This window comes from Triturus cristatus, chromosome 1_1 (assembly GCF_964204655.1).
Source record: "Triturus cristatus chromosome 1_1, aTriCri1.1, whole genome shotgun sequence".
Classification (NCBI taxonomy): domain Eukaryota; kingdom Metazoa; phylum Chordata; class Amphibia; order Caudata; family Salamandridae; genus Triturus; species Triturus cristatus.
Window position 1 is genome coordinate 1,243,680,328 of NC_140579.1, and position 24,342 is coordinate 1,243,704,669.

The window sequence follows — 24,342 nt, forward strand, 5'->3', positions numbered from 1 at the left end:
TGTGTGCTGTGCACAACTTAAAATTTGTGAGAACTACACATCTGACACCAATGTGCAACTGTAGTTGTGCTTCGATTCATAACATGGCGGATATCAGGAGCTTATGGCCATTGCAAAAGTACATTTGGGAGTCAGTATCTGTGTTGTTCCCTTAAAGTGACTCCATATGTGACAGAGACAATATGTTGAGATGTATATCTATCTCACCTACAGGCACGTAGGTAAACTTACAGAGATTAGTATGTTAGGTTACAAGGAGGCACGGGCCAGCTATTTTGCTGTGTCAACGTCACATGGGTCATTCATGTAAACTATGCATGTTTCCATGCATCTTCTGAGGATTGCATAAAGGTTGCACATGCAAACTGCACATGGTGGTGGGCAACATGGGGGGATCATTTTCTAGTTGTGCTTTGCTTGCATATGTTTGTGAGTATAGCACTATTCTGAACCTATGTCTCTGTCTATTGCAGTATCTACAGAGGGCAAGGAAGGACAGGGGACGGACACCAGTGGTGAAGCTTCTGGCCCGACTGCTACACATGAGCTCACGGACAATGATGTGACCAGCGCCTTGGAGGGGGACAGGAGTGCCCCGGATGAATCACGCCCGGAAACACCAACCTCAACATCATCTCAACATCATCTGACTCCAGCGGTGACTCATCAATGTTGGCGGGCACAGGGAGTTCCAAATATGCCTCATCTTACACCACACATCATCCAGTGTCCACCCTCCCAGCTGCTACCACTAGTGCTGTCCATGCCCGCAGCCCTAGGAAGAGTAGAGTGTCCTTTCCCCCCCCCCCCAGGCACCGCTACCCCTGCCCCTGTCGCCACTGCTGCCCTTAGTGTGGAGGCGGTGGACCTTTTGCGCCAGCTGTGTGAGGGTCAGGCTGCTCTCCTGAATGCCTTCCAGGATCATGACAAGAAGTTGGCACAGGTAGTTGCCTCCATGGAGGGCATTCATTCTGAAATGGGTGAGCTACACCGAACTGTCCAGTCTTTGTCCTCCACGGTGACAGCAGCCATTCAGCTGTCACAGGCTCCCAGTCCAGCTCCAGTCCCTTCAGCAACCACCCTGCCAGTCACACCACCTGAGAGTACCCACACGCCACAGCCCTCAGGCACCAAGTCCTCCACAAGCAGCACACAACAGCAGCACTCCAAGCGGCCCAGAGCACAGACACCATCCCCAAAACACCAAACAGGCACACAGGAGCGCAAAGGCAAAAGCCCATCACGTGACACTCAGGGGCATCAGGCCAAGAAGCATGCCTCAACCTCACATTCATCTAAATCACCCCCATCCAAAGGCACTCACATCCCGACACCTGCTCCCACAGACAAACAGTTGCCTTGTCTGCTGTGAACCTAGTGCCTGCAAAGACTCAGCACAAACACTTCTCTAAGGCACATTCACCCAAAACCTCAACTCCCACCCACACCCTTGTAAAGTTGGGTCAGGAGAGCAAACTGGTTGGTTCACCTGGACAACAGGGGATGGAGGGGAAAAGGCAAGGCCACCCCAAGAGTACCACCAGATCCAGCAAATCCCCACTGGGAGAGCCACCCGCACCTGATACACCTTTGGTGGAGAGTGAGGCTGTTGTGCCCACCTCACTTCCCACTCCGGCCAAGACATATTGTGGGCTATCGAATCCCCAAGAAGTTGAGACCCAGCCCTCAACATTCACCCTCACACACTGTGTCTCACAGCAACATGTATCCGCCTCCCCGTGCCACCACACAACCCGGTCCAAGCAGTCCTCAGGCTCCCACATGCCTCTACCTCAGCTGGTCCTCGCTCTCCCAGGTCCAGTCCTCCAAATGGCCCTGACAATCAGCCACCTCCCAGTTCAACTGACAGCCAAATCTGAGGCAAAATCCCCCTCCCAACACCATCTCTCCCACAGCGGTGCCTGAGCTGCCCATTTCGATTCCTGGAGCTGTGGTGATTCCCATGGCAGTGGACGGTGTTACCCATTCCCTGTGCAGTTTCTCATGCACACATGTGCACACCAGAACTATTGACTGGCCAATGGCCTAGCTGTTTGTCACTTTGGATGCCCATTCCATGTGCAGTTTCTCATGCACACATGTGCACACCAGAACTATTGACTGGCCAATGGCCTAGCTGTTTGTCACTTTGGATGCCCATTCCATGTGCAGTTTCTCATGCACACATATGCATACCGGAACTATGGACTGGCCAATGGCCTTGCTGTTTGTCACTTTGGATGCCCATTCCCTGTGCAGTTTCTCATGAACAAATGTACATACTTTGAATTTGTACTGGCCAATGGCCTAGCTGTTTTGTACTTTTGATACCTATCTGGGTATTATGTAATAAATACAGTTACTCCTGTTGTCTGCTTTGTCAATGGCCTTGCTAAATAAAAGATTTTATGTATAGGTGTTGTTTCATGTGACACATGCTCTGTATTTCACTTTAACATTGCCAATTGCGTGTTTTACTTTTTCAGAAGTTGCCAGAGGTGACAGGCACTTTTGTTCTTCTTGACTCTGAGGCTTGAGGGTGCAATGATGGTTGTTTGGGATGATCTACTCTTATCCTAATCATTCTATGCTGAGCTTTGCTAAATACTACACATGTCATGTTAGGATGCAATACCACAACAGAGGTGAATTCTATCCGCAGGATTACTTGTGGGGTGGCTAGGGTCCGTCATATCTGTGGGATCTTTCTTGATGTGTGAACAGCAATGTTGATGTGTAGTCATCTTGTGTAGGCCTGTCTTCACATGGGTACATTTGAATATGTGAACTTGAGTAGTCATACAGTGTGAATGGGCTGTCATTGTCAGTAGTGTTGATGTGTGTGTCCCCCTACAATGCCAACTACACACATGTATGATCCAGGAAATGAGTGCCTGTTTGTCTAAATTGTCAGCCATGTGCTTCAGATTGTGGGCACATGTAGGAATTGTAGGTTGAGCACTGTGCAGTGTGTCGGTATGTCCTTGCACTCCTGGGGGACACCTACTTGTTGGTGCTGCCAGTTGTGAGTATGAGGAGTGTGTGACTGCCAAGTCTGTGTTGTCTTTTGTTGATCAGCCCTGTGTCTTGTTGCTGTTTGTGCTCACTATGCAAACCTGCTCAGCCACACTGACATTATTTGTGAGTTTTCTCATGCATTGCTGTCACAACATATTTTTGGGACAAGTATAGTATGTGGTATGAGGGGCCATACCATCCCCTTTAGGTGCTTCTGATGCCTACACATTGTGAGTTACTCCTCTATGTGCTTGTGGACTGTACACTCCTCACCTGTCCACTACTGATGTACACACCACTTAAATTTCATGTCTTCCACCCCATGCCTTGCCAGTCTGTGAGTCTCACCACTTCATAGTGTGACACTATGCTGTGTGAGTATGATCTGTGTACATGACCAATGTGCCCCTCAGGAAAGTTTCACGTTTATTTTTGTTATTTTCTTCTACTAGTTTGCAGTCATGGTTGCTCAAGTGCAGTGCATATGTTTGAACATCTCTGTCCTCTAGTCATGTTGTTTGCCTGAGGTATGCATCTGTGGGTGAAGGCTAAGCTGTATGTGTGTTTGCTGAGGTACTGCTACCCTTCCTGAGTGTAATGTTATCTGTGTGCTGTGATGATTTTTGTTGTGGGAGTTCATGGTGGGGCACTCAGATATGTGTGATAGTAGTTTTGTAGTTGTGCACACACTGCTTGGTGTGCATGCAGTGCTGTCAGTGTATGTTGCCTTGTACTTGCTTGGTGTGCATCCCCTTGATGTCCAGCTGAGTTTGCTATGTGATGGATTGGTATGTGCCTCTTTTGTGTAGTTCTTGTGGATGTATGCAGTGTTTGGCCCGTGTTGGCTCTTTCTGCTGACAGGTGCAATGTGTGTGTGATGTTCTATTTGCATGACATTGTGTGTGAGTAGTTTGTGCATTGTGATACATTCAGATGTGTGTTGCATGTGTAGTGTGCATTTCTTGTGTGTATGTCACATGCAGCAATGTGCATTCATGTTCATTAACTTGTTTTGAGTGCACAATAGTGGCTTGTCCTCCTATTTTTGGCCTGTCACTTGTCAGGATTGTGCATGCGCATGCTTGTGGTACACTATGACACCATGTTCACTTGATGACTGGTGTTGTGTGTATGTGTGTGTAGCTGATTTGTCCCCTTGATCTCACTTATTGTTCATGATTGTTTTTTGATGATGCAATTCTTATTTGTGTTGGGGTATGGTGTCTGTGCATTTGTCCAGAGTGACAATGTTGTGTATTCCTGTTCTGTCTAGGGTCACATTGCCTTTCCACTGTTTGCCTGCACATGGCTGGGCTTGTTGGACTTCTGTGGATGTTGTTTGTGAGATTTGTGTTTGGCTATTGGTTTTGTGTCAGCATTGGTTCAGGCATCCCTGAGTGTGAGTCTGATATTTGTGAATGCACCACAGGGTGTGTGATTGGTTGTCCGTGAACTCACAGGACATAATTTGCACCATTATGTGTTTCTCATAGGTGTTGAGTATTGCAGGTGTGAGGTGGGTAGAGGAGGGGTATGTGTGAAGGTCCTACTAGTGTTTGACAGTCAGGGAGTGTGACAACGAGCCATGTGTGTTGTGCTGATGACATACACATGTCAAGTAAGTTGACACAGATGTGTGGCTGATCACTGTATGGCTTCTGACACTTCCTATCATTACAGTGCCTATGCATGGCTGGCATTGATGTATCCCTGAGTTGTTGCACAGAGGTCACTATGGTTTAATTTCAATCACTGTGCCACCCATGTCTGATTTGAGGGCCTAGGGGTGGTGTGTTATGTTCCTCCTCTTGCATGTGATGTACACATGCTATGTGGCTTGCTTCACAGCTTTCCAGCACTGTTCACTTCACTTTGGGCTAGCCAATTTATTCTCCTCCATTGCTGCTGACCTGTGATATGATAATGTGGCAGAGTGTCAGTGTGGGGTCTTTCTGAGGGACTTGACAAGCAGTGTGAACAGTTCAGTGGATGTTCATATGCAGTGTGAGTCTTCATTTTTTAATTATACTCAGTTTGATTCACATGAGTGGAAGGTAGGTGTGAGGAGGAGGGTTGTCCAGCCCCTGACCTGTGCAGGGTGTTCCTCTTCACCCCCACCTTCCCAGTCAATCTACCTTGTCCTTTGATGTGTGAGGTGCAAGGTCTGGCTACACCTGGCTGATAAATTGTGCAGGGGGGCACAGGAGGGGCACACAGCATGTGCCCAAATGGGTGTGGGAGGGGTACTGTGGGAAGGATGAGGGTGGAGCCCTTTGAATCTGGGTGGACTGCCCATGCCTGGCACCAGCCCTGCCTACTACATTGTGTGCCGATTTTCCCTCGTCTTCACTGCTACGGTGACTTGCCCGGGACATTGCAGTGATTTCGCAGTTGATGGGTGACCCGGATGTGGAGTTGTGGGTTTCTATCAGGTAGATCAAAATAAGGAGGGAAGGAGAGGTTTAAGAGGTTAGGTTCACCCTCCAACTGTACACATAGATAAATAAATAGCCTGAACCTTCAGGTTATAGGAACCTAACCTAGGGGTGTCAGGAAGGCACTTGTTTCCCGAAAAACACCCAAGGAAAAGAAAGGGGCAGAACACTTCCTTTCTTGAGCCCCCTCACTCACCAGGGTTTCCCCACGGTGACATGCTTCATCATTGGGGTCCTCTCAGTCCTCTACGGACTGAGGCGTGCTGCAACTTGCGGATTACGTAGGAGCACTAAACCAAATTATGTGTGGTGCAAGTGTCGTGGTGTGGAGTGGAATGAAGTAAATTAAAATAATCAACTAGTGGGCCAAATATATTTTATTCTTGCTCCTAGCTAATTGGTTAAAAAAGGTGGGTAATATGCTAGAATAAACTACTTTTATGGGTAAGTGTACCTCGCATATGGTCGACTAGTTTCGAGCTTCCCTAGCTCTTCCTCAGGACTACACTGGGACCAGCCCAGTGCAAGTAACACTCCTAGTAGACCGCGGCGAGGCAGGTCTCCAGTAGGTGTTCCGGAGTGTGGCTTGAAAAGTACAAGTGTACGAGTGTCCACACCCCCTCAGTCGACCATGAGGCATAGTATTGCCTTTTAAGATACTTTACTAGACGTACATTACGTATGTATTATCCTTAACGCATGCTTATTAGGCGCAGCGTTTTTTCACTTATCTTTGCACCGGAATCAGGTCTACTAGGAGTGGTACTTGCACTGGGCTGGTCCCAGTGTAGTCCTGAGGAAGAGCTAGGGAAGCTCGAAACTAGTCGACCATATGCGAGGTACACTTACCCATAAAAGTAGTTTATTCTAGCATATTACCCACCTTTTTTAACCAATTAGCTAGGAGCAAGAATAAAATATATTTGGCCCACTAGTTGATTATTTTAATTTACTTCATTCCACTCCACACCACGACACTTGCACCACACATAATTTGGTTTAGTGCTCCTACGTAATCCGCAAGTTGCAGCACGCCTCAGTCCGTAGAGGACTGAGAGGACCCCAATGATGAAGCATGTCACCGTGGGGAAACCCTGGTGAGTGAGGGGACTCAAGAAAGGAAGTGTTCTGCCCCTTTCTTTTCCTTGGGTGTTTTTCGGGGAACAAGTGCCTTCCTGACACCCCTAGGTTAGGTTCCTATAACCTGAAGGTTCAGGCTATTTATTTATCTTTCTATCAGGTAGGACATGTGTGAGTACACTGGGGGATCTGTTCCTGTCCCCACCAGAGTGTCTGATGTGGACAGGAACCGTATGTCAGCACAGGAGTTGTGTGTTGTGGTTGTATGCGGAGTTCTGTTTCTGCGTACCTGCGGTGTTGTCCACAGCGATGTCTTATTTTCTGGTAGTGAATGAGGTACACCAGCGGAAGGGCTTGAAGAGCTGGATCCATAGCGGTCAGGACCGCGAGGAGGTGACCGGGATTGGAATTTTGCTCCAATTTAGTAGTGCTTCCGCCGTCTCCGGATGGCTGGCTTCTCCGCTGCGGTCTGATGGGCTGTTTAGGACATTGTGATTTGTACGGGGGACAGGACATTATTCTGCACGGCGGTGTTTCTTTATTGGCTCCCTATGCCACAGTTGTGGAAGGAAATTTCTGGCGGTTCACATAACTCCGCAGCGGATGGTAAATGGGCTATGTTTGCCCATTGTAATATGGTGGACGCGAGGACCGCGGATGGAGTGCGGAAAAGGACATTTTCCGCCAGCACCGCGGATGTGCCTCTGTCCGCCATCCTAATGAGCCCCTAAATTTCCTCCTTTATCGGACTTATTAATAACTATCTCGTTGTTGTCCTTTAGTTTTATCATTAATTTCGCATATTGTAGCTCTTGATATTTTTGTTTTCTGGCAGTTATGCTGGTTTTGTGATACATCTTTTTCAAATCATCTGTTACTCTATCATGGAATATATCTATTGCGTCTCGCTGCATCATATGCATGAACGTAGAGTTCAGTTTGAACGGGTTACTTGCAGCTGCAGATGTGTGTATGCCAATATCCTGTAATTTCATTTGGATAGAGTTTAAGCTTGTGTCTTCATTACATCCATTGGCATCTGCAGCAGATAAGTCCTACATAGTTAATAATGTGGTCACATCAGATACCTGTAGATTGTCTTGATCAGGATTTGTATTCTGGGGTTCTCTTTTACTTCGGTCCAAACCTTCCTTGATGGTGAAATATTTGGTGAGCTTCAATTTCCGGATGAATTTAAAAATATCCACTCTCGTCTGTCCATAATTTAAATTACTCTCTGGGCAAAAGGATAATCCTAGTGATAACAATTGGATTTCCGCTTGATTCAACACAGTGTCTGACAGGTTTATGACAGTACTATCATTCGGATTTATTTTCTCCGCCATTGTTGCCTCTTGTTTCTTGTGTTTCCTGAGTTTCCTCCTTGCCCTTTTTCTTTGGTTTCTCCTTTGTCTGGTATGCATTTCGGGTTTCATGGCCTCAGTGTTTGCCGATGGTCTGGACTTTAAAAAAAAATCGAGCTCCTCAGCCAATGTTTGTTTACCCAGGTCATTCACTCCATTGTTAGCGGTTGCACCACCATCCTCTGAATCCGTCTCGCTTGTTACTGAACTGAGATCCAAGGTGGATGCTGCCGTACTTACACCTCTAGTGTTAACAATTATTTCATTTTGCCATTTAGGTTCGTTGTCGTCAGTCGTTGACGTATGGCATTGACAAACTTTTCGAGAACGTGAATATTTGCCCTGTTTCGTAGTTCACTTTATCTCTGGTGAACTTGAAGGCATTCCTTGTTTTACTTACATCCTCTTGTTTTTTCAATCTCTGTTTGAGTTCATTTCTTGTTTTCAAAATGTACTCTTTCATGACCGATTTCTCAAGCTCAGCATTTATTTTGTCAATCTCTTTCAACCGAGTCTCGCGGTCAATTTGTGCATATTTTATTAGAATTTTCACTAGCCTCATTGAAGCTTCCAAACTGCTCTCCCTCCACTCATTAAGCATACTAGGGTTCGGATTCTCAAAACTCGGGGCCACCATGATGCGTAGCCCACGAGGGACTCTCCCCGCCTCTTTGTACTTCTGGAGTGATTTTTGCTCCCAACACTTTGTCATTTCACTGTGCAATTTTTTCTGAAGATTCTTTAGCAGTGTTTTCTTGATTATGTTGGCAGCACCACACACATGGCAAAAAAAGAGAATACTGGAGCACATGAGGGCTATCACCTACAAGGATCAACATTACCCTATTGCCAGGCATTTTGAAACACGTCATTTTTCTGATTGCTCTAAACTCGGTCACTATGCCATTGAACAAGTCAATATTAACATCAGAGGTGGCAACAGGGTACTCCAACTCAGGAAAAGGGAATCTAGGCATATCATTAGCCTAGGGATCCGCTTTCCAGGGGGTCACAATATAGATGAAGAGATGGCTGTACATATCCAGGAAGAATAGGTGCCTTGACGCCCAGCTTTCCTCTTCTATGAGGCTTTCCTAGGTTTTCTACTGATTCTCTGCTGATGGCTGTACATGGTTTTTATCCGCTCCATCTCTGCTTGTTTCTCTTCTTTTTTCTTTTCTCTCTTTTCTGTTGTTTCTTTTATCTCTCTAATCTCTTCTCTTCTTCCTATATAGCTCTTTCTCAAGCATTAACCGTATGACCATGGGGCTCCATGATCATTTTGAAGAACCTCTCAACTTGACAGGATACTGTGACTATGATATTCTGTACATGTCTTGTTAAGGCATTGCCTTTGTCAACAACATTTAGCATGTGATTTTCATATCAGCACACGTTTTTGATTTATCTGAGTACTTACCTTGTGCCACCTACATGTAAAGACTGAGTATTGAGTTTATATCCTTGAACTTAATCTGTCGCTATGTCTATCATTTCCAGGAGGAAAGGAAGAGACCCGGGAATGGATCCATTGCAACGTTTTGTGTTCCCTACCCTTTTCTTCAAGACATCCATCAGGTATATCGTACCCTTCAGATAAGACAGTCTCAGGCTTTTTTATTATTACTGTTTTCTTATTGTATGTTGATGCACTATTTTGGGGTCCTCAGGGATTGGTATCACATTTGCATTGTCAAAACGATTGGCGATCTGCTTACATGTTCCTATGTATCAAAATTACAATAGTTCTGTCGGGTAAAACCATATCCAATTGGATATGCAGCACAAAATCTGAATGAATCAAAAGTGACACAAAAACAAGCAGACCTCAATATCCTTATATGAAATCATTCATTTATGAAATTTCTCATCAAAAATTCATTTGCAAGGGCCATCGTAGTACAAAGACATAACAAATAATAACCAAGATAGAACTTAGTGCTCAGTGAAATAAGTGCAAGACAACATATATACAGTGAATTGGACAAAAATAATAATGTTATTGGCCAGCGAAACCAAAGTTCATAATAGTCAAGCCCCCTGAGACAATTCAATAGTTAGGGCAGACTCTAAAAGGCTGGTCCGGTGAAAATGTCGACGTTTCAACCCTATTGTCGCACTACTGATAAGTCGGTGCGGGTCTTCATCAGGACACCAGTAACAAAAAGATGGCCTGTGGGAAGTAAATTAACTTAAGGTCAGAAGTGTCACAAACAATTGAAAAATTACCAATCAAAGGTAATTTAAGGTGATGTCTCACTCACCTAAAATCTGGGCGGAGTATTCAATCCTTTCCAAAGGTAATGATTGAATGTATCTATAAATGAGTGGAATAGATTCAGGATTCCTACTCAAAAAATGTTTGGAAATTCATTCATATAATTTCAAACAGTATTCTTGGCACATGGAGCTCACCTCAAAGATGAAAGTCGTGATAGTAACTCTGTCACGAGGTTGATAAGGTTTGCTTTTCCTTGATACTGGTCAGAAATGATCCAATCTAAAAAACCATTAAAAATTAAGAGGATACGATTGATATAGGGGATCAAACTTGTATCCCACTAACCTTCTGTCAGGACCCACGGAACAGCACACCGCCGGCCAGGACTTTCGAAGGGCCGAGTACGTTTCCCTAACAGACTACACCTCCCGTCGGGCGTTGCGAGAGACGCAGCACGTGACTCGCGTCGAAGACGTAAGAGGGGAAAGGTCGAGACCGTCGGAGCCGATAATTCCTAGTTCCGGAAGCGACCAGGAAGCGCGGAGGATCGGCGACGAGACACGGAGCCAGCCCGAGCGAGAGAGGAGGAAGCGGAACGCCAGATTCAAACCCCGAGGTAGGCGTGTCTGTGACCGAGTTATTCTCTCGGCTCTGCAGTGAGCTAAACCAAGAGACGAAGTACTTTCATTCGTTGAGGTGAAGCGCCCGGAACATTTTGCTGTTGAATAGCCCCTCTGTTGGAGAGACCGGCGGGTCTCATGCAGAGGAGCGGTGACAACCTTTTTTTTTACCAAAGTCCACGTACCGTGAATACCCGCATACGAACAAGCCAGTTCGTGGAGTGTGGGAGAACCGAAGGAACTATATTCCTATGGATACTAGATGCAGCCTGTGGGAACCTAGTATGAATCACAAACCGTACGCCCTCAAGAGTGCAGTAACGAATGAGCGGTGGTGCTTAGAGAATTGCTGGCATAGTGGGTCGGGCGATCAGACAAGCCCCCACCGCCAGTCCTCATCATTGTTTCTTTTCTATTTTTTTATACAGACATACGAGAGAGCGTCCAGACAGGGTGGTGATACCTCCAGTGGCTTAGAACAACAAAAGGTTACGCAAGTGGGTACATGTAACATAAGGTTCTGCAGAAATGTCCTGCTCCCTGTGCTGGCGCTAAGGCGATGCTTTATACCTCTGTTCTCCCTTTTTGTATTTGTACTAGTTGCCTGAGTCCACTGGTCACTGCCTCTTGCTCTCCCATATATGTCTATGACGTACCTTCTTTTACTTTACAGGTGAGGGGGCATTTAGGTTGGCTAGACGCTGATGCTAGATAACGCAAGTGTTTCAGTGTACTTAGACCAGGGTCTCATAAGTGTTTTGTGTTCTTTTGCTTTTCAGATCTCCCTCCCTGCCGTCCCCATCCTTTCCTTCCCCCGCTCGATCACCCCAAAAGTCCGTGTACTCACACACGCCGGACTTGGGGTCATCCAGAGGTGGGCCCCCCTAGAGCATCAACACAGCCCCGGGGACATCTGAACGGAGGAACCTGACAGAATTATCGGCCCAAGAATTCTCTTATCCTCCCGGTTGTGTTGACGGCTACAATGACTACCTTAGACGACGTCATGGCAGCCCTAGCCCTGATGCAGACGGAGCTAGCAGCTTCAAGGCAAGAAACCGCGTCTTTGCATTCCCGCGTAGATTCCATGCAGCGTAACCCGTTTAGTGTGGGTGGTCCCTCCACGCCTACCTCTGTGGTGGTGGAAGTCCCGGTCTCAGTCCCCTTGGCCCCCCCAGAGAGGTTCCACGGGGATAGAAAAAAGGTCCAGGTTTTTATGACCCAGGTATTGCTTCATTTCACCTGCAAGCCCAAGATGTTCGCGACTAACCAAGCCCGAGTCGCGTTTCTAATATCGTATCTAGGGGGCGAAGCCGCCCAGTGGGCAGTCCCGATCGTGAGAAATGACGACCCTCTACTATATGATTGGGATACGTTCAGAACTGCATTCGAGAAAACCTTTGATCGAAGGGCCGAAACGTTCTCTGCGGATAAGGATCTCCTGGAGTTGCGACAAGGATTGTTGGATTTGGTAAGCTACCTCAACAACTTCCGACGATTGATAGCCGAAACCGATTGGCCAGAAGCCAAACAATCGGTCGTATTCTACCACGGCCTTACCGACGAAATGAAGGACGTCTTGGCCCAAATAGAGCCTCAACCAAGTACGTGTGCTGCCCTCATCGAATTGACCCTCAGGTTGGACCATCGGTTGAGAGAACGCAAAGGTGAGCATTCACGAAAAGAGAGGACAAACCCATGGAGCGAGCGAACAGGGCCCCCAGAGAAAACCTTCACCAAACCGGAACCTATGGAAATAGGAACTGTAAGGGCGTCTTTAACCCTGAGCGAAAGAGAACATCGGCGCAAACAAGGTTTATGTTTGTATTGCGGCAAGAAAGGCCATTACATACGGGAATGCCCAGTGAAACCTGCATATGGTCGGAATCGTGTCGGGCAGATGGCAACGGTAGCAACTGACAAAGGGGAGGAAAACTGCCGCACCTGAGAACCAGAGAAGGGAAGTTCTCAGGGACAAATACCATCCCTTCGGTGGATTATTCACTCTTCCGGGAAAAAGAACATTTTTTCATCACGCTGCACATAGACATCAATCAGGTGCAACACCCTGTCCGAGCCATGGTGGATTCCGGTGCTACTGGATGTTTCATGGACAAAAGGGAGGCAGCACGACTAGGAGTACAATTTCTCCTCAAAACCTCCCCAGAAAAGGTTTACGCAGTGGATGGCAAGGAGCTGGAGTCAGGCCCCATACAACACCACACTCCGGAGTACGAAATGACGTATGAAGGGTACCATCAGGAATGGGTTTCGTTTAATATCATCCAAGCCCCTCACTACGGAATCATACTGGGACTCCCGTGGTTGCAAAAACATGAACCCATCATTCACTGGGCTACTAAGACATTACAGTTACGGTCGGCATATTGCCAGACGCATTGCAACTTGGATCACGTCCAACCAGCGACAGCGCTTGCCACCTGGCATGGGGTAGCTACTGCTGCGGAAAAAGAAGTGGCGTTACCAGACTGGTACCTCTCCTTCAAGGAGGTATTTAGCGATAAAAAGGCGGAAGAGCTCCCTCCACATCGAGAATTCGATTGTCGCATCGATTTGATCCCTGGAGCTGTGATACCCTGTGGGAGGATCTACGCTCTGACCATACCAGAAAATCAGCACCTACGCACATACTTAGACAAGTATCTGGGATTAGGGTTTATTCGTCCTTCACGGTCACCTGCAGCCTCTCCACTGTTTTTTATTCCAAAAGCCAACGGGGAATTGAGGTGCTGCATTGACTTTCGCGCGTTAAACGCTATCACGGTAAAAAATCGCTATCCCCTGCCGTTGATTCCCGTGCTCCTAGAGCAGGTGAGAGCTGCGAACATTTATACAAAACTGGACCTACGAGGAGCGTATCACCTCGTACGAATGCGCGAAGGGGATGAATGGAAGACGGCATTCAAGACGCGGTACGGACTCTTTGAGTATTTGGTGATGCCCTTTGGGCTCTGTAACGCGCCTGCCGCTTTTCAATTTTTCCTCAATGAGGTGTTGCGAGAATTCCTGGATGTGTTCGCAGTCGTTTATATCGACGACATTCTCGTGTACTCCATTACGGAAGAAGAACACATCTCCCATGTGCGACAGGTGTTGCAGGCGTTACAACAAAACCTATTGTTCTGTAAACTCACCAAATGTGAGTTTCACGTTACCACTGTGGAGTTCCTCGGGGTGATGCTTACCCCCTCGGGTCAAATCATGGCGGAGAGGAAGGTGAAGGCGGTTGTTGAATGGCCCCGTCCCCACACGGTGAAAGACATTCAAAGTCTACTGGGGTTTGCGAACTTCTATCGGAGATTCATCCAGAACTTCTCAGATACCGTCGCACCCCTCACCAGATTGACCAGAGTGAAGGTTCCATTCATCTGGACATCGGAAACCCAAGAGGCATTCGATCGCCTAAAGGAAGCATTCACGTCTGCTCCGGTCCTAGTCCATGCGAAACCTGAGTTGCCCTTTTTTGTCGAAGCAGATGTTTCAGAAATAGCCGTGGGAGCGGTGCTGTCACAGCGACACGAAACAACTGGTTATCTCCACCCCATAGCCTTCATGTCCCGCAAACTGAACCCAGCGGAACAAAATTATACGATCGCTGAAAAGGAGCTTTTGGCGATCAAAGACGCCTTTATGGAGTGGAGGCATTGGCTAATGGGGGCGTCGCATCAGATCACAGTATATACCGATCACCGCAACCTCCAGTTTTTAAGAGCAGCTCGACACCTGACCCCGCGACAACTCCGATGGACGTTGTTTTTCGCAGAATTCAACTTTATCGTGACCTTTCGCCCAGGAGTGAATAACCGGAAAGCAGACGCCCTCACGAGACAGGAGACCCCTCCGCACAAAGAGATGAGTCCGGAAACCACGATAATAGAACCCAGCCGTGTGGTGGGGATCGTGACCACAGACGACTTCTTAGACAGCGTTCGACGCGGAATCAGAACAGCGAAGTGGAGAACCTGGCTAAGATTTCACCCGGAGTGGAGGATACATCAAGGCCTCCCCATGAAAGGACGACAGGTACTCGTCCCCTCCAAGACGTTACGGACCACGGCGTTTGGGTGGTGCCACGCCCTTCCATGTGCGGGTCATACCGGACAACAAAAGACCTTGGAAAGAATGTTACGGCACTTTTGGTGGCCCTCCATTCGTCCAGACATCCGGAAATGGGTACAAGAATGTTCCACTTGTGCTCAGATGAAATCGGATCATAGAGCCCCTCCAGGATTGTTACAACCGATGCCCACTCCACAACGACCCTGGGAACGAATATCCGTGGATTTCATCGTGGGACTCCCCCGGGATCAAGGAATGACAGCCATCATGGTGGTGATAGACTACTACACGAAAATGGGCCACTTCATAGCCTGTAGACAGGCTCCCACCGCGGGACAGTTGGCCGTACTCCTGCTTACCCATGTGGTCCGCCTTCATGGACTTCCGCTAGTCATCGTGTCTGATAGGGGAGCCCAATTTACCTCTGGCTTCTGGAGAACATGGTGTTCCAAACTCCAAGTTACCTCTTCCCTGTCAACTAGCTTCCATCCCCAGACGGATGGACAAACCGAGAGGCTGAACCAGTCTTTGAAGCAATACCTGAGGTGCTACGTAAACCAGGCCACGGAGGCGTGGGTGGAGTGGTTGTGGTCTGCTGAAATCGCCTACAATAGCGCCACACACTCGTCCACCAAACACACCCCGTTCTTCTGTACCTATGGGTTCCATCCCAGATTCACCCCATTACTCATGCCTAACACCGAAACACGACGCCCCGAATTGCGCGAAAGGCTAGTGTTAATGCGAAAGACCCTTGCACAGGTGAGAGCGAATTTGCTGAAAGCAAAGGTCCAATACAAAGGACAAGCCGACAAACATCGGAGACCAGGTCCCGTATACAACAGGGGTGATTGGGTATGGCTGGCAACCAGAAACATCCGGTTTAAAAGGCATAGCGTATTCAACCCTAGATTCATCGGACCTTATCAGGTCTTGAAGCATGTGAACCCTGTGGCGGTGAAGGTGCGACTACCTGCACATATTCGCATCCATCCGGTTTTTCACGTTTCCCTTCTGAAACCTGCCATAACGCCACCCAACAGGAGGCCAGCTCCGGTGCTAGTCCAACAGGATCAGGAATATGAGGTCAAGGCCATCTTAGATGCCAAACTGGTACGGGGTAGGGTGCAGTACTTGGTCTCCTGGAAAGGGTATGGGCCAGAGGACGATTCATGGGAACCCGCGGAGGCGGTCCACGCGCCCCGACTCGTAGCTCACTTCCATAGGTTGCACCCTAACAAACCTGCCGTCCGTCGGTGATCCTCGGAAGGGGGATGTGCTGTCAGGACCCACGGAACAGCACACCGCCGGCCAGGACTTTCGAAGGGCCGAGTACGTTTCCCTAACAGACTACACCTCCCGTCGGGCGTTGCGAGAGACGCAGCACGTGACTCGCGTCACGCCCGTCGAAGACGTAAGAGGGGAAAGGTCGAGACCGTCGGAGCCGATAATTCCTAGTTCCGGAAGCGACCAGGAAGCGCGGAGGATCGGCGACGAGACACGGAGCCAGCCCGAGCGAGAGAGGAGGAAGCGGAACGCCAGATTCAAACCCCGAGGTAGGCGTGTCTGTGACCGAGTTATTCTCTCGGCTCTGCAGTGAGCTAAACCAAGAGACGAAGTACTTTCATTCGTTGAGGTGAAGCGCCCGGAACATTTTGCTGTTGAATAGCCCCTCTGTTGGAGAGACCGGCGGGTCTCATGCAGAGGAGCGGTGACAACCTTTTTTTTTACCAAAGTCCACGTACCGTGAATACCCGCATACGAACAAGCCAGTTCGTGGAGTGTGGGAGAACCGAAGGAACTATATTCCTATGGATACTAGATGCAGCCTGTGGGAACCTAGTATTGTGTGAATCACAAACCGTACGCCCTCAAGAGTGCAGTAACGAATGAGCGGTGGTGCTTAGAGAATTGCTGGCATAGTGGGTCGGGCGATCAGACAAGCCCCCACCGCCAGTCCTCATCATTGTTTCTTTTCTATTTTTTTATACAGACATACGAGAGAGCGTCCAGACAGGGTGGTGATACCTCCAGTGGCTTAGAACAACAAAAGGTTACGCAAGTGGGTACATATAACATAAGGTTCTGCAGAAATGTCCTGCTCCCTGTGCTGGCGCTAAGGCGATGCTTTATACCTCTGTTCTCCCTTTTTGTATTTGTACTAGTTGCCTGAGTCCACTGGTCACTGCCTCTTGCTCTCCCATATATGTCTATGACGTACCTTCTTTTACTTTACAGGTGAGGGGGCATTTAGGTTGGCTAGACGCTGATGCTAGATAACGCAAGTGTTTCAGTGTACTTAGACCAGGGTCTCATAAGTGTTTTGTGTTCTTTTGCTTTTCAGATCTCCCTCCCTGCCGTCCCCATCCTTTCCTTCCCCCGCTCGATCACCCCAAAAGTCCGTGTACTCACACACGCCGGACTTGGGGTCATCCAGAGGTGGGCCCCCCTAGAGCATCAACACAGCCCCGGGGACATCTGAACGGAGGAACCTGACACCTTCATTTACATAGAACTCTTAAAATAATTCCAGGAGAGCTTACCTCGTAAAGCTCTACTGAGGCGAGTTAATCGTCACTCAAAGCGCTGTAACCCTCGATCTGCCAAATAGAGTTAATGAATTAAGTATACGCTTTTTAGACTTGGCTTGATACTGTCAAAGTTACCGTGTTCTAGAAATACTCTAATTCTTAGGATTACCTGAATCCAAGTGGTTTAACAGCTTGCAACGCGTCTCAGCTCGTCCGTGGCTACGAAAGAGGCGTTCGGAACAGGCATTTGAATATATACCCTCCATTGCGCATGCTTCCCTACGTCAATTTCCTGTTGCTAGGAAACGACGTCTGTTCACGTCTTCGCGTGATCGTTGTCATGACAGCAGTCGAGTATACATGGTTGGTTAACCTTGCCTCCTCCTCGTTAGTAGTATAGTCATTACTTGAAATGCGCAGCACTCTACACCCACCAAGGTAACTAAAGGCACTAAAACGATCCTCGTCAGTCGACGAGCGCTAGCGCGACACCCACGCATTATGTTGGATGTATCGCTGTATCTATTGGATAGTGCTACGATGCCACGTCAAAATATGTATCGACGTGCTTCTCGTCATGGCAACTCTGCACGCCCAAAATGGATATTCTTAGCTACATTGTTGTTGTACTGGACGGGCACTGTTCTCACTAGTCCGCTAGAGAGGAAATATCTCCATTCTGTCTGTCCTTATGTACTTATTCGCCAATAATGCCAGAATTGGCTATAGTGTTTAGCGTATATGCGCGACCGGTGTACACGTTCTCGGGGCTGTGTGTGTGTGCTTAGAAGGAATAATCTCGTCATGAATATTGTGTCATATACATCACATTCTTGTCAAGCAGTAATTAACCAATGTTGTTCATACATTAAAGGCAATTGTATATGTATAACCGGTGATCATATTCTGGGCGCTATATGTATGTTTAGGAAGAATAATCTCACCATGGATATGATGTCAAATATCTAACATTTTGCCTAGCGATAGTTAACACATATTGTTTATACATTTAAAGGCAATTTCATATAGATTCTGATAATGCACCTATTTGGTCATTTAACGATTGTGATTATAGTAGCCAGCATAGCTTCATAGAAGTAGTTGGTCACACAACAATCTTATACTGTCAGATATGCATTCATAGACATTTATACATTTATATACATGACGAAAAATATAAAATCATTAGCATATATTACCAAGCACACAATTGCATATACTGACTAGAGCCAGATTATAGTTGCCCCATCTGCTTTGTTGTCTCCTCCATCTCGTTCAACCCGTGATCTATTAAGTCAAGCTGATGTATCCATCTACATTCTTTATAATTCAGACTCCTTGTAACTGAGCTACCCCTTGTACTTGGAATGATCTTCTCAAGTACCCACCATGTGAGGTTATGTGGAGCATGTTGGTGTGTAATATAGTGATCCACTAAGGGTGCCCCTTGTACCTTGCAACGTATCCTGCTCATATGCTGTAAAATCCTCACCTTCACTTTCTGAGTGGTTTGCCCCACATATACATACCCGCAGGGACATTTGATTGCATATATCACGTTGGTACTGTTGCAGTTTGTAAAGTGTGAGAGTGTATAGGTTTTGTTGGCATATTCAAATGTAGTGCCCACATAACATGACTCACAGGCCTTGCACTGTCCACACTTATGATGTCCGGTTAGTGGTGGAAGACCAAAGTGACCTCTAAGGTCCAATGATTTCGGTTCTTCAAAATATGCATTGACCACTGAGTCTTTTATGTTTTTCCCCCTCTTGAAGGCAAAAATGGGGTTCTGTGTGGTCTGAATTTCACTCGCAACCAGGTTCCAGTACTTCTTTATGATCCCTTTTATTTCGTTACTCCTGGTATTAAACGTGGTGACACAAACCATTTTGTCTGTTTCTTTGGTCTTCTGATGGACTTCCAAAAGTTGTTCCCGAGGGCAATACCAGGCACGTTTCTTGGCTCGTTTAAGTAGACCAGTCGGGTATCCTCTCTCTCTCAGACGGTTAGTTAGTATCTCAGACTCCTTGAAATAGTCTGCTCTTCTTGAACAATTTCTTCTGAGTCTGAGATATTGCCCATACGGGAGGTTGTCACGCAAGCTGCGTGGGTGATGCGATTGATATTTTAATAGCGAATTCCTCTCCATCGGTTTGCGATACAAATCACTATACAGAAAGCCTTCCTCGACTCGGAAGGTGACATCCAGGAAATCTATGGCTTCGCTGTTGCTATTCATAGTAAATTTGATGTCATCAGATCTCATGTTAAGCCAAGAAAAAAATTCATTCAGACTCTCGTTACTTCCAGTCCAGATCATTATGACGTCGTCGATATACCTTTTCCATACCGAGATCGAATTCAGGTATGGATTTGCGTGGGTGTATAGATGTTCCTCCTCATAATGGTCCATATAGATGTTCGCCAGGCTCGGCGCATAGGTTGCGCCCATGGCTACGCCTTTACATTGGAAGTAAAACTGTCTTTTGAAAACAAAGAAATTTTTGTTCATGGCGATCTCGAGTAGGGAAATTAGAAAGTCTGTTGGAATCCAATGGGGTCTTGGTCTGGTATCTAAGGTAGTTTTCATGACTTGTAGTGCAGTGTCTTGAGGGATCGATGTATAAAGAGACGATACATCGAGCGTAACCAAAATTTGAGTATGTATGTCATACGCTTGGCCTTCCAGTAATTGGATAATGTGCATTGTGTCCCTAACAAATGATTTTGTCTGGGGAACGAACGGTTGCAAAAAATGATCTATAAATTGATTTAATGGTTCCAGTATGGAGCCGCAACCAGACACAATCGGCCTGCCGGGTGGTTTGACCAGTTGCTTATGGATCTTCGGCAGCGTATATATTGTTGGTATTCTAGGTTCCTTTTTATTTAAAAAGTCGTGTTCAGATTGACTCAAAAAACCGTCAGTAAGGCCTTTCTTGGTGACTCTTGATATCAAAGATATCAGCATCGGAGTAGGGTCTCTCGGAGTCAGTTGGTAACTATCACGTTTCCCAAGTTGGAGTTCAAGTTCTTCCACATAGTCGCTGGTGTTTTGCAGCACGACAGCACCCCCTTTATCCGCTGCCTTGATTATAATGGAGTTATCTTGACTTAGTGATTGAAGTGCTGATTTCTCTTCCTTAGTGATGTTGAACTTTATATATTTCTTCACGTCAAGGGTTTGCAACGTTTCCTGAAGTACAATTTTTTCGTAAGCCAATATTCTCTCGCTCATCATGTGTGCCCCCGGTGTAAAAGTTGAGGGTGGTCTAAAGCCAGTGGCAGAGGGGGTCGGGCTGTAAATGTTCTTACTGAAATAATACTTCAACCTGATCTTTCGAAAAAAAACGTTAAAGTTCAATTTTCAGTTGGAATGAATCAGGAATCACCGTTGGTATAAAGGAAAGCCCCTTTGAAAGTACATCCCTCTCAGCACAAGATATCACACGATCTGATAGATTAACTATGGGATCCAATGCATTCAAGTGGTTGTGGTTTAGCTGGTTCGCTATGTTTGTCAAGTTCGTTAGGTTTAACGAATTCTCTGGTTCCGTGCGGACAGTGCATGAGCCTAGGGTGGTTAATTGATTTGGCATCTCATTAGTGTCCGTGGTGGGAGAGAAGTGTGATGTAGTATCTACCATCTGTATGTCTGTCTCCTTGTGGAGATCTCCCCATGTGCCTCTGGTTGGTAAAACCGAACCCTCGATGTTGCTTGTTCGGTATTCCTGCCTCTGCCCCATCCTCCACGTCTCTCCCAGTTCTGTGATCTCCCCCGTCCTCTGTTGTGTGGACGATAGCCCTCTCCTAAAAAATGTGCGCCCTGATTGGCCTGATGACTAGTGGAGGGTCTTTCGGAGTCGGAATCTGTTCCACTACCTGCAGAGGAGTTGGAAAAAGTGTAAAATCTCCTAGGGCCCTGTCTACTTTTATTTGTAAAGAAACCCTGACTGTCCTGTTGGTAGTAATCCTCTGAAAGGTAGGGATATGTGATGTTTTTGTCGTAATTCCTCAGATCATGGGATAGTTTGTCAAGTTTCCTATTTAGGGTTATGGTGTTGAATTCCGTAAGGGTTTTCTCGGCTTGTCATTTGTTAGGGACACAATGCACATTATCCAATTACTGGAAGGCCAAGCGTATGACATACATACTCAAATTTTGGTTACGCTCGATGTATCGTCTCTTTATACATCGATCCCTCAAGACACTGCACTACAAGTCATGAAAACTACCTTAGATACCAGACCAAGACCCCATTGGATTCCAACAGACTTTCTAATTTCCCTACTCGAGATCGCCATGAACAAAAATTTCTTTGTTTTCAAAAGACAGTTTTACTTCCAATGTAAAGGCGTAGCCATGGGCGCAACCTATGCGCCGAGCCTGGCGAACATCTATATGGACCATTATGAGGAGGAACATCTATACACCCACGCAAATCCATACCTGAATTCGATCTCGGTATGGAAAAGGTATATCGACGACGTCATAATGATCTGGACTGGAAGTAACGAGAGTCTGAATGAATTTTTTTCTTGGCTTAACATGAGATCTGATGACATCAAATTTACTATGAATAGCAACAACGAAGCCATAGATTTCCTGGATGTCACCTTCCGAGTCGAGGAAGGCTTTCTGTATAGTGATTTGTATCGCAAACCGATGGAGAGGAATTCGCTATTAAAATATCAATCGCATCACCCACGCAGCTTGCGTGACAACCTCCCGTATGGGCAATATCTCAGACTCAGAAGAAATTGTTCAAGAAGAGCAGACTATTTCAAGGAGTCTGAGATACTAACTAACCGTCTGAGAGAGAGAGGATACCCGACTGGTCTACTTAAACGAGCCAAGAAACGTGCCTGGTATTGCCCTCGGGAACAACTTTTGGAAGTCCATCAGAAGACCAAAGAAACAGACAAAATGGTTTGTGTCACCACGTTTAATACCAGGAGTAACGAAATAAAAGGGATCATAAAGAAGTACTGGAACCTGGTTGCGAGTGAAATTCAGACCACACAGAACCCCATTTTTGCCTTCAAGAGGGGGAAAAACATAAAAGACTCAGTGGTCAATGCATATTTTGAAGAACCGAAATCATTGGACCTTAGAGGTCACTTTGGTCTTCCACCACTAACCGGACATCATAAGTGTGGACAGTGCAAGGCCTGTGAGTCATGTTATGTGGGCACTACATTTGAATATGCCAACAAAACCTATACACTCTCACACTTTACAAACTGCAACAGTACCAACGTGATATATGCAATCAAATGTCCCTGCGGGTATGTATATGTGGGGCAAACCACTCAGAAAGTGAAGGTGAGGATTTTACAGCATATGAGCAGGATACGTTGCAAGGTACAAGGGGCACCCTTAGTGGATCACTATATTACACACCAACATGCTCCACATAACCTCACATGGTGGGTACTTGAGAAGATCATTCCAAGTACAAGGGGTAGCTCAGTTACAAGGAGTCTGAATTATAAAGAATGTAGATGGATACATCAGCTTGACTTAATAGATCACGGGTTGAACGAGATGGAGGAGACAACAAAGCAGATGGGGCAACTATAATCTGGCTCTAGTCAGTATATGCAATTGTGTGCTTGGTAATATATGCTAATGATTTTATATTTTTCGTCATGTATATAAATGTATAAATGTCTATGAATGCATATCTGACAGTATAAGATTGTTGTGTGACCAACTACTTCTATGAAGCTATGCTGGCTACTATAATCACAATCGTTAAATGACCAAATAGGTGCATTATCAGAATCTATATGAAATTGCCTTTAAATGTATAAACAATATGTGTTAACTATCGCTAGGCAAAATGTTAGATATTTGACATCATATCCATGGTGAGATTATTCTTCCTAAACATACATATAGCGCCCAGAATATGATCACCGGTTATACATATACAATTGCCTTTAATGTATGAACAACATTGGTTAATTACTGCTTGACAAGAATGTGATGTATATGACACAATATTCATGACGAGATTATTCCTTCTAAGCACACACACACAGCCCCGAGAACGTGTACACCGGTCGCGCATATACGCTAAACACTATAGCCAATTCTGGCATTATTGGCGAATAAGTACATAAGGACAGACAGAATGGAGATATTTCCTCTCTAGCGGACTAGTGAGAACAGTGCCCGTCCAGTACAACAACAATGTAGCTAAGAATATCCATTTTGGGCGTGCAGAGTTGCCATGACGAGAAGCACGTCGATACATATTTTGACGTGGCATCGTAGCACTATCCAATAGATACAGCGATACATCCAACATAATGCGTGGGTGTCGCGCTAGCGCTCGTCGACTGACGAGGATCGTTTTAGTGCCTTTAGTTACCTTGGTGGGTGTAGAGTGCTGCGCATTTCAAGTAATGACTATACTACTAACGAGGAGGAGGCAAGGTTAACCAACCATGTATACTCGACTGCTGTCATGACAACGATCACGCGAAGACGTGAACAGACGTCGTTTCCTAGCAACAGGAAATTGACGTAGGGAAGCATGCGCAATGGAGGGTATATATTCAAATGCCTGTTCCGAACGCCTCTTTCGTAGCCACGGACGAGCTGAGACGCGTTGCAAGCTGTTAAACCACTTGGATTCAGGTAATCCTAAGAATTAGAGTATTTCTAGAACACGGTAACTTTGACAGTATCAAGCCAAGTCTAAAAAGCGTATACTTAATTCATTAACTCTATTTGGCAGATCGAGGGTTACAGCGCTTTGAGTGACGATTAACTCGCCTCAGTAGAGCTTTACGAGGTAAGCTCTCCTGGAATTATTTTAAGAGTTCTATGTAAATGAAGGTTAGTTGGATACAAGTTTGATCCCCTATATCAATCGTATCCTCTTAATTTTTAATGGTTTTTTAGATTGGATCATTTCTGACCAGTATCAAGGAAAAGCAATAGATACCATATCAACCTCGTGACAGAGTTACTATCAC